The sequence below is a fragment of the Chiloscyllium punctatum genome, chromosome 19, assembly GCF_047496795.1.
Source record: "Chiloscyllium punctatum isolate Juve2018m chromosome 19, sChiPun1.3, whole genome shotgun sequence".
NCBI lineage: Eukaryota > Metazoa > Chordata > Chondrichthyes > Orectolobiformes > Hemiscylliidae > Chiloscyllium > Chiloscyllium punctatum.
In genome coordinates this window covers 82,509,593-82,521,597 of record NC_092757.1, presented here as the reverse complement: position 1 = coordinate 82,521,597, position 12,005 = coordinate 82,509,593, and positions in this window count along the sequence as shown.

Sequence of the window (12,005 nt, the reverse complement as noted above, 5' to 3'; positions counted from 1 at the left end):
CCATCTCTCCCAAACAACTCCAGGGTGTTGGTGGAGACTGCGTGCTCCTTCTCCAAGGACACCCGGGCTCTAACGTAACCCACAGAAGAGGGGCAGGAAGTCGGCTCTAACGACCCCTTCCACGGCCCGCTGCCTGGACCTGTTTATGGCCAGTTTGGCCAGGCCCAGGAGCAGACCCACAAGGAGGTCTTCAGACCTGCCTTCCCCTTTCTGTGCTGGGTGCCCGAAGATCAGGAGCATGGGACTGAAGTGCAACCAAAAACAGAGAAGGAGGTTTTTAAGAAAATCAAAAAGGGAGTGCAAACACCCACACCCAATATATACATGGTCCACGGACTCCATAGCACCACAGAACAAGCAATTAGAGCTTTACATGTGATCTCTGTATCGGAAAGTCATATTTACATCTTGGGGTGATTCATTAGATTAAAGCTGCCATATAAGTTGCTATTGTTTTTGCAAAATGTATTAGACATCAGGCAACAAACTTAAAAGGACTAAGTGGGTGTAACATATGCTCCACTTGTGAAACTGACATGCTTTCCATAAAAGCCCATATGAATCAAAGGATCACGTGCAATCTACATAATGCCTCATGGACTTCTTGCCTTTCAAATGTTCTGGTCTCATTGACATGAATTTGATGTGGGGACAGGTAAAATCAAGAAAGGTCATTTTAACCCAGAGTTACTTTTTTTTAAAAAACTTATTAAAGAATGTACTATTGCAAAATAGTTATCATCCATTACTCATGGTAACTATGTGTCATAAAGCTGAAGACTAATTTGGATTTCATTATGAATAGCTTTATTAACCCTGATGTTATTCTGGTGCAATGCCAAATGCATGAGATATATTTTTACTGTTTGGAGTTGCAATAATAAAGTGCAAATCTTGGTGACATCATGAAAAAATCAGGATAATAGTACTGATATATATACCTCTAAAAATATTATTTTTATGTTCTTCCCTTTGAGGTATTTTTCTGAGTACAGCTTCCCCTTTTTGTGTAATTTTCATCATTTTTTTTCTTCATCCATCTTGTTTGATATACAACAGCTAAATGCATGGATATATAGTCTACTGGTACCAATGCCCCTCTAACCAGGGACCACCCAGATTGGCTGCTTTTTAACCTGTGGTGCTGTCTGCTAAGAGACATGTCTTAGAATCCCAGTCTTGCTAAGTTGTCATTATCAACCATGGTGGCATGAAGGTTTGCCAGGCTGGTCGGTGTCTGCACACAGGGAGGCAGTTTCTGACGTATTCCCTTGGGGTATTGTTCAAAAGTGTTGTTCTGCTTTCTTAGTTTAGAAGGGTGTGTGGCCTGTGAAAAATAATTAAACAGTAATCTCCTGAAAAGACAAATGTGTTTGGATGTTTCTCAGTTTACTGACTAATATTGATCTTCTTCCAACAAAAGAAATTGCTGCTTGTGGGATCTTCCTGTGCATAAATTGGCTGTGGTATTTCCTACATTACAAAAGTGATTCCACTTAAAAAATACTTACTTGGTTGCAAAGAACTCTGGGGCATCCCAACATTGTGAAAGGTGATATGTAAATGCAAATTATATATCTCTTTGTGATTGCTAACTCATTTGGCTGACTACAGTCATACGCTCACTTAGAATTTCAGATACTAACTTTCTTTCTTCTGACAGTATTCCCCTTCGTTTCTCTCCTGAAATCAATGAACCCTTGCTCCACTATAGTTTCACAGTAGTCAATTTCTGAAACCAGTTGCCTTCTTTCTTTTTAATTCATCCTGGGGCATGTCGGCATTGCCAGCAAGACTAGCATTTATAGCACACTCCTACACAACTGAGTTATTTCAAAGGGTAGTTAAGAGTTAATCTCAGTGCCATGGGCCTGAAGTCAAACATAGCTCAAATCAGGTGAGATTTTTAATGTAACGGACATCAGTGAACCAAGTCTTGTTTAAGATAATAAGTAGTTTGATGGGCACTGTTCTTGATGCTAGTTTTTATTCCAGGTTTATTGAACTAACTGCATTTAAATTCACCAACTGCCATGATTCCACTTGAACTTAAGATTCCAAACCATCTGTCCAGGTTTCTGGACAAATTGTCTAGTAACATAACATGCTAACATACCTTCATAAAAAGTTTGAAGGAATTAATTTTGTTCAAGCCGCAACAGTAAGTATCAGTGGGCTATTCCCCTGGTGCAGAATTGAATATAATCATGTGTAATATTCATATTTATTTCAGATTGTTGGAAACATTACACTAAAAGTATTTAATTTTAATGTTAACAGACTATTAACAAGGTTTTTTTAAGAAAACATAATTGCTGGCATTGTCAAATGGAGCTCTATCAAGCAGAGAATTAGACAATAAAGACCACAATGCAACTAGGATTTTGAACAAAATTCAGCAGAGCTCCTCCAAGTTATTCCCCACCAGTTAAAGTTGTTTTTTGGAATAAAACAGACAAAATCCATGGTAATGCCATAACACGTGTTGATTGACTGGCTGTCAAAAGCCTTGGTTACAGAATAAACTGTACTGATGGTTGGGAAACTTGATTGCAAGTGGAACCATGTCAGCTGGGGAATTTAAATTCAATTTATTCAACACATCTGGAATTTAAAAATCATATTAGAATCATCTGATCCTGTCTTAATTCAGCAAATGAACACACATGTACAATCAGACAATGGAACTGAGATTGATTTTCTTCTCTTTAACCCTGAGGCTCTGAAGCAAATTGTAGTGCTCCTATTGGAGCCTCAGGCTGAGATCACTATCACTAAGTGTTAAATTTGTATAGTTTTTATTTTACAAACATTTTGATCTACTCTTCCTGAACAATGGTGAATCATGTGACGGTGTGACACTGCTTCAAAGGATTACTTGGAAATACTAGCTTTCGGAGCGCTGATCCTTCATCAGATGATTGTGGAGTATATATCACAGATATATTCCACAACCACCTGATGAAGGAGCAGCACTCCGAAAGCTCGTGCTTCCAATTAAACCTGTTGGACTATAACCTGGTGTTGTGTGACTTTTAACTTTGTACACCCAGTCCGACAGTGGCACCTCCAAATCATGCTTCAGAGGACGTTACTTGACTTTGTTTTGGGAAACCAGCTTTGCTCATTTCATTAATTCATTGAGTGCAAGTGCTCACTCCTGGGCATTGCAGGTGTTAATGGAATGTGATTTTGCAAATTAGTCCTTGGTATTAAAACAAAAAGGAAACACTACAAACATTGACATCTGAAAGTCAGCCATGATTACTGGAAATAATATGACAGGCCTATCAATATCTATGAAAAGAAGTTTCATAGGTGTATATAGTCTGCTAAAAAAATACCTTGACTTTGCACTTACAAGAACAAGAATTTATATTTATGTCACAGCTTTAATTTCAAAAATGAGTAGGCCCTTCAGAGGAGCATTATGAAAATAATGATACCACGCCAACATGTGGTGTTAGGTAAGATGACCAAAACCTTTGTCAAAGAGTAAATAAAAACCAAAAGAACTGCAGATGCAGGAAACCAGAAGCAAAAACAGAAATTGCTAGAAAAACTCAGCAGGTCTGGCAGCATCTGTGGAGAGAATTCAGAATTAACGGTTCAGGTCCAGTGACCCTTCCTCAAAGAATGATTTGGATGTGCCGGTGTTGGACTGGGATGAACAAAGTTAGAAATCATGCAACACCAGGTGATAGTCCAACAGGTTTATTTAGAAGCACTAGCTTTCGAGGTGCTGCCTCTTCATAAGGTGGCTGTAACCAGTCTTAAAACCAACTTAAAGCAGCTAGTTTTAAGGAATGTCTTAAAGGAGGAAAATAAAGTAGAGAGGCAGAGAAGTGCAGGAAGGGAATTTGAGAGTTTAGGGCCTATGCAGCTGTGGTTTTATGTATACTTTGTGATTGCCTGAGTCGTTTGTTATTTTTATTCCTGGCATTAGATTGCGAATTATTGAAATAAAATGTGCTACTGTGTACTGTACATTAAAAGATACATGTCTGTTTGTTTTCTGAGATAAATGGTGATTATGTGTGAAAGCGGCCTGAAGATATGTGCAAATCTACCTAATGTGGACTTGATGTGAAGGATGCAACATCATACTTTAATGTTGAAAAGGGTTCACAATGGACAGAATGCTGCTTTTCTCGATTGCATGTCAGAGCTTATTAGTTTTGTACAAGTTTTCTTCAGCTGAGCCATTAGATGAATGTTTTTAATTACAATCATTAGAGCGCGACTTTATGGGCATTTTAAAATTCCTTTTAATTCCATACCATATGGAACTGCATGATAGACCAGATTCTGCATCCACCCAATTTTCCATACATTCTGTAGTCCTCATGGATTGAGAAGAATTTTCAAAAGGAACGATTCCATGGCAATGAGATATGTGTGTTCCAAACCAAAGTGTAAAGGCAACATTCTCTAACCAAGGTTGAAGAGAGTAATTCTTCTAGGAGAAAGTGAGGACTGCAGATGCTGGAGATCAGCTTCCTGAAGAAGGGCTCATGCCCGAAATGTCGATTCTCCTGCTCCTTGGATGCTGCCTGACCTGCTGCACTTTTCCAGCAACACATTTTCAGCTCTGATCTCCAGCATCTGCAGTCCTCACTTCCTCCTTGAATTTATTTATCAAGTTGTATCATTCTGAGTCTCAGTGTCTTAGTAATGAGTCAGAGCGATGGAGAGGAGGAAAGAAAGGGAAGTAAATATGGTAGGCTTGAAACATATAATCTCTTGGGGTATCCTTCCATTTGCCCAACAATCTCTGGGTGAAGAATTGCCCTATTCAGTCACACGATATCCTTGGCAGAAACTCATTGATGTGAAGCATGGGCCCATTGGATTGAATGATCTGTTTCTGTGCTACAAATATTATATACAAGTTCCTCTTTGACAGCGATGTCCTGGCCGATCTGAAATCTACTTGTGTTTGTTTTTGAAACTCATAACATCTATGAATCCAAGGACAATTATGGTATTGCTATTGGATTTAATATAATCATGTGCGACATTTATATTTATTCCAGATTGTTGGAAATATTACACAAAAAGTATTGATTTTCAATGTTAATATTACTAAACTAAGTTAGTTTAAGCAAACATATTTGTTGACATTGTCAAGTGGAGCTGTAAAACATGAGAATTAGAATATAAAGAGTGCAAGGGAAGTGGGATATCAACAAAATTCAGCAGAGCTGTCACAAGTTAGTCCCCGCCAGTTAAAAAAAATGTTTTGGAATAAAATAGACAAATTCCGTTGTAATACCATGACAAGTGTTGACTGACAATTACTCTCTTCAGAGCTGAAAATGTGCAGTGGGATGGTGAATGGGACTTGGTGCCTCATACTTTCTGGGCAGCAGAGTTTTAGACTAAGATGTATAGTGTATGAAGGATCTGCAGTGGTGGGAGGGATTACCGTGATCCTGATTAAAATGAATGTTCTTCCTCGCCTGTTGTACACCTATGAGAATGCTCCCATTGTTGCTACCCAGATGAGTGTTACAGATGCTCAATGGTTGGCTTGGGTTCTTTGTTAGGTGTCGCAGGTGCTCCCCCATTAAATTTACTGAATTGCAGCTTTTGCAGAGTGAAGGGGGGAAGGACCTTCTGGACTTGAAGAGATAATAAATAAGCGCCCTTTGGCATATGTGGGTGACTAGGTATGGGGGGTGGAGGGGGATCCGGGGTCGATTTGGCTTGTCATTGAAGCCTCGCAGTCGGGATGTCCCCTAGTTAATCTATTATTTATGGATAAGTTGAAGTCCGTGACCGAGCAGTGTAAGAGCCCAATCATTTTGAATACAGTGAAAGCCTGGAGGATAATGAGGCAAGACGAGGGCAATTGGCTTAAGACCTCACCCTTTACCCCATTGGTGGGAGCCCAAGGATTTAAACCTGGGGCAATGGACTCCGGCTTTAAGGCAAGGGAGAATAAGGGAATCTCCTGTCTGGGAGATTTACTCGAGGGGGAGGTCTTGATGTCATTTAGCCAGCTAAGTCAGAAATATGGATTGTCTAATAGGGACCTTTTCTGGTACTTTCAGAGAAGGGATTATATACAGAGGAAGACCACACTCCAGGCTCAGCTTTACAGGTCAGACGTGGAGAAAAGAGTGCTCCAGTGTATGGGCGCTCTTTCAGTTAGTATTTTGCATCATTTACAGAAAGGGCGTGCCTTAGGAGGTGTGGAAAGACTCTGTGGGATTTGGAATTGGGAACTAGGAGAGGATAGTTCATTGGAAATATGGAAAGATATATGGGAAAATGTAAAGAAAATCTCAATATATAACAAAGCGCAGGCCGTGCAATTGGAGATTTTACACAGGGCTCATATGGCACTTGAGAGGCTGGCTAAGTTCAAGAGAGGAGCATCTCCAGGATGTCCCAAATGTAACATTAGTATAGGCATTTTTACTCACTGTTTTTGGTCATGTTACAAGATCCAGAGATACTGGAGTGCCATAGTAAGGGAGCCAAAGGAAATCCTGGGAATTGAAGTTAAGGTATATCCAATATTTCATCTCCTGGGGTTGCCAAACTTGCCCCTTAAGGGGGAATACGGGAAGAGTTTGTGTAACATTCTTACGCACTGTGCGAGGAAGAACATTCTAATGAATTGGATGTTGTGATGGCACAGGCTGGTAATGGAGCATCTCCCCCAAGACTACATTACAAATGTGGTGCACCACAAAACAGAGCAGCTTTATAAGACGTGGCAGCCCTTTCTGAATTATATAGACGCAGACTTATCAGCACTATGAACCAGTGCTGTAGTATTGTTGTTGGCAGCCCCTGGGGCCCTGGGAGGGGGAAGCTGCAAAAAATACAAGTACAATGACTGGTGCTCCCAGTCATGATTTGGAGATGCTGGTGTTGGATGCTGGTGATTCTCCAAAAGCTAGTGCTTCTAATTAAACCTGTTGGACTATAACCTAGTGTTGTGTGATTTTTAACTTGGTGCTCCCAGGGCTGGGAGCTTCAGTGAAGGTGCCATGAGTGAAATAGAATAATGTGATGTAATTTAATTGAATTTAACTTGAATTCAACTTAATTGAACTTTTATTTAATTTGATTGTAGTTTAGTTTAAGTTTTGTAGATACATTTGTTCTGGTAGAATAGTAGGTAGTTTCTCATTAATAGTATTGTGATATGACAAGGTCATACTATCTCTATCCTTTTGTATTTGGGTTTTTTCAATATAGATAGTTGTTTTTGTAAAGATTTGAAAACATTCTTAATAAAAAAAATAAAGAAAAGACTGGGCCTATGCTTACTGGAGTTTTGAATAATGAAAGATGAAATTATTGAGACATAAGTTTATGACATTGTTTTGGAACAGTTTTCCCACTCATGAAAGAATCTAGAGCCAGGGACATAGGTTATAAATGAGGCTTAAGGCAGAGATGGGGAGGAAGTTTGTCTCTTAGAATCTTTGAGAATTCTCAACCCAGAGAGCAGTGGAGGCTGGCTGGGTCATTGAATGTATTCAAGACTGAGATATGTTGTTGGGTCAAGTGTTAATGGGCACTGGCCAAAATGTGGAGTAAAGGCCACAGTCAGATCAGTCAGGATCTTATTGACTGACAGAACAGGCTCAATATGCTGAATGGTCTCCCACCTCTATTTCTGATCATCTTATAAAGTCGAGGAGCTGGAAGAGGTTACAGAGACAGGGAGGAGTGAAGCTAGGGCCTAGAGTTTGGCTACCTAGATGAGCTATGACCCTGCTGACCCCTCCCCTCACCCAACTCAACATTAAACATGGAGAAAAATTAGGAGTTTGAATGTTTTCTCTCATTTACTTGGCAAAGTGAAGTGTAGTTTGGTGCTCCTTAAAGCCTGGTGTTTAGATGACCACCTAATCCAGAACAATCCTACAGGAGGCTGTGGATAGATTTGAAGACAGGTTTGAGAATATGAAAATTGAGTCAATCTGAAACCAGGAGCTAATGTAAATTAGTGAGTCCAGATGGGATGGTGAATGGGACTTGGTGCCTCATACTTTCTGAGCAGCAGAGTTTTAGACTAAGATGTATAGTGTATGAAGTATGGAAAATGGGAAGTGGGCCAGTGCAGCATTGAAATACCTGGAGGTAATAAAAGCATCGATAAGGTTTTCAGCATCAGATGGGCTGATGCAGTGGCAATATGAATGTGGTCTAAGTAATAATCCTGGGTTGGAAAGGACTAGGGTCAAAATCTTAGCTCAACATCATATAGGTTGCCATGGTAATGGACAGAAAGGAAGAGGGTGAAATAGCTTTCAAGGGAACAGAGGTTGTGGCAGGTGCCAACATTGTAATTGGAAGATTTTTTTTTCAGGCAGCAGCTGTTCAAAACGATTCTGCCAATCTGTTTATATCTCCTTTAAGGTACATCTTTCCTTTCTTTACTTGTCCCATTGTCATCCCGGTGTGCCTTGCACCATCACACACCTTTGGTCATTTTTGAAAATCACCCTTGTCTTCCACGCTATCCCAGGTGCTCCCTTTTCTCCCTGCACACAGTCCTTATTTCTGTACTTACTCAAAACCTGTTGCATCTCTAAATTTTCCCAGTACCAGTAAAAGGCCATTGACCTACATTAACTTTCTCTCCCCACAGAGGCTGTTTGCCCTGCTAAGTAATTGGACCATTTTCTATTTTTATTTCTGATCCATTAGTGCAGTGCTCAACATTTCTTTTGTCTTACACTAAATTAACATTACTATTTTGTCTAACACTGCAATTGCAATACATTCTACTGATGAATCAGTCTATTTTGTTTTATTGCTTAGTTTGCCTGAGATCCTTTGACATCACTGTTCGTCGATATGTCGATGAAGAAGAATAGTAAACCAACAGGACATTGCTCTGGGGGTGGAAGAGATCTTTTTCCTTTATTCTTGCATGGCATGTGAGCTTTGTTACTTATCCCTCATTGCCCTTCAATTAAGTGGCTAACTAAGCCATTCCAAAGGACAGGGAGAAAGTGAGGATTGCAGATGCTGGAGATCAGAGTTGACAGTGTGGTGCTGGAAAAGCACAACAGGTCAGGCAGCATCCGAGGAGCAGGAGAATCGACCTTTCAGATGGAAGCCCTACATTGCACTCTGTTGGCACACTCAGGTACTAACGCACTCTGTTGGCACACTCTGATACTCAGGCACTGCGTTGGCACAATCTGTTACTCAAGCATTCCGTTGGCACACTCTGTTACTCACACACACTGGTGGCACACTCTAATACACCCCCACTCTGTTGGCACACTCTGATACTCACACACTTCGTTGGCGCACACTGTTACGCACTTTGTTGGCACACTGTGATACTCCTGCACTCTGTTGGCACATTCTGATACTCACACACTCCATTGGTACACACTGTTACTCATGCACTCCGTTGGCTCTCTCTGGTACTCTCGCACTTCATTGGTGCAATCTGTTACTGACGCACTCCAATGGCTCAATTTTACTCTCACACTCCATTACTCACGCACTCCCTTGCTGAACTCTGCTACTCACGCAGTTGGCACAATCTGTTGGCCATGCATTCTGCTACTCTTGCACTATGTTACTCATGCACTCTGTTGGCGCACTGTGTTACTCACAGACTCCATTGAAGTATTCTTACTCACATTCTCCATTAACACACTCTGGTACTTGCACACTTTGTTGACTCATTATATTACTCTCGCTCTCCATTAACACATGTATGACACACATTTCATTTCAGTTCATTCTCATGGGGTTCATACTCAAAAATGGAAAGCCTGGCAGAAGTGTTAATTCTTTATTCACTTATTCAACATTCTGAAGCTAATGGTGATGCTCACACACTGCCCCGAATATAACATAAATGAAGAATTGAGGTTGTGACTTTTCTAATCTGCGTAATTCAGTTTGCAGATTGTACTGTTTAATGAAAGTGAAAGCTGTTTTCAAGAATGATCTAATCTGTTCTGCAAATCAATGCAGTCAAAATATGGGTAGTTCAATACATACTGGACAAGTACATCAATGTGTTTTTACAAACAACAGCTCCAGCATTATAACCTGCTTGTGATTCTGACAAATATTCGCAGGCTATTCAATTAGCTCACCACTGTAAAAGCATCAGTTGCTGTGAGTCTAATGATTTGCTCTGAGTTCTGGACTTCATTCTCTGACTGGACTTTGTCAAATGTTCCAGATTATTATCTAAACACGTCACTGAGCTATCATTGACTGAAACCATATGTGAAGGATAATCTGACAGGAATGCTTCATTCAGCACACTCTATTGATTTATTGTCAGTGTTCAAGGATTTGGCTATACTGTAGAATGAAAATGTGTTGCTGGAAAAGCGCAGCAGGTCAGGCAGCATCCAAGGAACAGGAGAATCGACATTTCGGGCATCAGCCCTTCTTCAGGGCTGAAGAAGGGCTGATGCCCGAAACGTCGATTCTCCTGTTCCTTGGATGCTGCCTGACCTGCTGCGCTTTTCCAGCAACACATTTTCAGCTCTGATCTCCAGCATCTGCAGTCCTTACTTTCTCTTATACTGTAGAATGCTCTTGACAAACTGTTGTTCATCCCACTAGACTGCATAAGCAAAGCAGTAATGGAGATCTTGAATTGAACTTGGTTTGCAGTTCTAAAATTATGGCAAAAGTAACTTGCACATTTTTCTCAATGTCTACTTGTGCAACACATAATACCATAACCCAACTATTCCAAAGCCTCTGAAAACATTGTTTTATTTTAAACAAACCAGTGGAAGGTACACTGAAGACAGTTGAGGTGACTCATGCAAAGGTGAAAGTAAAAGCCATTTGACCCATCAAAGTTTAGACTATGAAGATATTTCCTCCCAGCTCGCATCTAATTGTATCTTGAATCACTCTAAAAGTCCTCCTGATATCCTGAACTCATTATCCAATATCGTACTTCAGTGTAGTGCTCTAGATGCAACACCATTTTTAGAGTTGCCTGGTGATGAGATCACATCTTTCAGTTCATCTGAATGGAAAACAAAATCCCATGCCTCTATCTGACAAAGAGAATGGGAGCTCTCCAGGTATCCTGCTCAACCCTCGGTGACATCCATTCATTGACTCATTCCTTAGGGTAAGGCCCCGGCCAATTGGAACTAACCAATTTGTCCAATTTAAAATTCAAACAAAGCTCAGCAATGAATCATCAATCAGCATTAATGGATGCATTCTCCATGGCAACATCTCAACCAGAGTCCACTTGCCAACCGATCTCCTATCACATAGTAGTAATGTTAGTCTTCTCCTTGAATTGATCTTGCAAATTGTCCTGATGAATGAAAAACAAAAAATTTTGACAGAATGTTTCCCTTTTGAGAAAATGAATTGAATGACTTTTTTCTTACTTTAGCGCATTGGAGTGCAGGCTGGGGTCCATACATGATCTGCCAGCTAATTGTTACATTCTGTCTGTCAGAGAGAAGGTATTGGGAATTTAGCACACTTTCAAACCTGCATGCTATCGGTCTTCCACTGTTCCAACCAGAATGATTTTATTCACATTAATTTGTGTTTGCTCCAGGACAAGCAAGTGAGCCTTGAGAACTTTTGCACTGTGGTAATCCATTATCAACATTAAAAACATCCTCACATAAATATACTGCAGACTAAAGCTGCCTCCAGTTTAGGTCAATTCAATACCTTAATAGTATTTTTTGGAAGAATATATTCTGACTGGACCATTCTGAAATTTCTGTTGTTCATCCTGTTGTGCTGTTTGGTTGATTGCAGCAATTTTTGGGAAGTTCTTTCTGTTGTGACCATTGTAGTCATGAATAAAGGAGCTGAGACTGACCAAACCCATTTCATCCGATAGGACCCTCTGCATAAACAGACAGCGTTGATCATGAATCTAGATTCTGGAAGTAATAAATGCATTTGTTGATCAGTTCTGCTTTGCTGTCCCACTGAACGATGCCTTTGAATCGCATTCATGACAAATGTTGTAAATTCATTCCATATTAGTGACTTATTTCATT